Below are 2,256 nucleotides of genomic sequence, written 5' to 3' on the forward strand. Positions count from 1 at the left end.
CAGTCTTCATCACAATCTTCAAGACAGTGTTTCCACGAATTAGTTGGACGCCTTCAAGTTCTCGTCCTAAGTTTACTGCCTCGAGGGCACTTATAACTTGATCGATGTCAATTCGTTTCCTTAATCTTGATATTAGAGTTTTTGGGAGGTTTTTTTTGTAAATTCGTTGGGTTGCTACTGTTGCGTAGGACATTTTTGAAAATTTTGGTAGGGCTTCCGCGTCCCTTCTCTCTTTGGTCTTCTGTTGGTCCGGATCAACTTCGATTTCATCGTCAGAGCTGTATGGAGATAAAATAAATAAAATTTCGCTGCCATTTCCAGTTGCGGTTCTCTTCATTCTTTCAATAACAATTTCGGCGGTCCTAATTAAACCACTACAAAATAAATTTTTCCACTTTTAAAATCGCTGTCTTGGCTAAAATCACGAACAGATACTACACTTGATCTTAGCCATTAGGCCGAGAAGCGATAGGACGAGAACGGAACTCGTTTCTACATTTGCAAAAACAAAAGCGCGAAAAGTGAAGTTTTGAAATTATTTATTAATATATTATAAAGTTACATGCATATACGCTTCTTTATGATTATGGATGTATGTATTCTTCCGGATGTATATACAAAATGTAATAACATAACTTAAGAGCCATTGTCTGAGAAATCTAGGCAAAGTCTGGAAGTGATGTCTTCAAATTGTACTCATTTTTAGATATTTTGTAAAATACAATGAAAATGGGCCACTGGTAATTTTTTTTCAAAAATTGTTATTAATTATGGAGATATTGGGTACCAAAATTTGGCCCGTTTTAAGAAAATTTTGCGCATGGAGTGCAATTGCTACTTTGAGGAGTAGTTTTAGCAACATGAATATGACAGAAACATTTCTTTTTAATTTTTTTACTAATCTGGGTAGGTTTCTACAGTAAAAGTAAAAATTCGACATGATTACATTTTCAGTTGTCTAGAAATCGTGGTCCGAAACCACAACATTTGAAATTTTACCCTAACTTTGAGCTCTAATATCTCTTAAGGCCAATACTTGCACGTAGTTTTTTTAGGTGTTTTTGAAAGACACTAAGACATACATTGATTTTTTGAAACAAAAACCATGTGCATGCAAAGACCTGGGAAGGAGTAACCTGCCAAAAATCACTTTTTGCGTTCAACGCGCTTTGATAGATTACCCATAACAACTGTGGCCTTAGGTCAACCATAAACAGTATAAGTTATTTATTTTCCTTAAATATGCATCTTCCAATATATGAAAAAAAATCCATGTGCTCTGGTGATAAAAAGCCTACAGAAGTCCTAGAAGTAGCCTTATTTTGCCAATTTTTTAACTGAAAAAATACCCTAGCAACGGTATAGATATACTTAGCAACGGCTACTTTAAAGCCTTATTAATTAGTACTGCTATTAAAAATTTTTAACTTGATACTTTTTTATAAAGGAACTGTACAAGAGAATTTTTTTTTAACTTTATCAATCAAAGAAAGAACCATTTAACTTCAAGATCGTTTTTTCCGTTTAAAACTGATGAGAAATACAGTTTTCTAAGAATAAAGAAAAATTATAACAACTTTTTTAATGGCCGATCTGAATCTCCACGTTGTCAATATCGTCTTTTGAGAGTGAATAATCACCTTTTTCATTAGTTGGTGTTGGTGCATCAATCTTACAAACAACGTCAAGAGACGAACATTGGAGAATATTTTCTTTGGTTGGCCACTTGAAGCAGTTCTTTCCAGGTGTAACAGAATATTCCATACAAGAAACATATATATCATCATCATTGACCTAATGGTTGAGGTAAAGTAACGTCTAATCATTGCTGCTTCCTAAATATTCCTTGAAATTAGTTAATATGGTTAATAAACCAATAATTTTGTAATAGATCTCAATACACAAAAATACAATATTATAGTGTTAAAACTTCTTACATTTTTAATTATTGCAGGATACCATTGCATAAAATATGGAACAACAATCCAATCACCAATTTGAAAATCAGCTGCTAACTCCTTTGCAATCAACTGAATATCATTGTTTAAATCATCTTCTTCGTTTTCAAGTGCGTCTTTCATATTAACAGTTTCATCAATCACATCATCAGTTAAGTTAACCTCTTCACAAAAAGTGGTTGCCAACCTTCCTGTTCTTTTTTGCTTACTCCATCTAAAAAATTACACTTGAAGGATAAAGGAAATTGCTAAATATTTATCTCAAGTCCCAAGAAAAGAAAAAAGTCACAATTTTTAG

General features: G+C 32.8%; 1 non-coding gene across 1 annotated transcript; it reads right to left on the reverse strand.

Moving 5' to 3' along the window:
* Positions 1–282: 282 nt before the first annotated feature.
* Positions 283–470, reverse strand: LOC136087664 (U2 spliceosomal RNA). Its single transcript, XR_010641977.1, has one exon. It is a non-coding gene; the product is annotated as a U2 spliceosomal RNA (small nuclear RNA).
* Positions 471–2,256: the final 1,786 nt, after the last annotated feature.

Source organism: Hydra vulgaris, chromosome 11 (assembly GCF_038396675.1).
Source record: "Hydra vulgaris chromosome 11, alternate assembly HydraT2T_AEP".
Lineage (NCBI taxonomy): Eukaryota > Metazoa > Cnidaria > Hydrozoa > Anthoathecata > Hydridae > Hydra > Hydra vulgaris.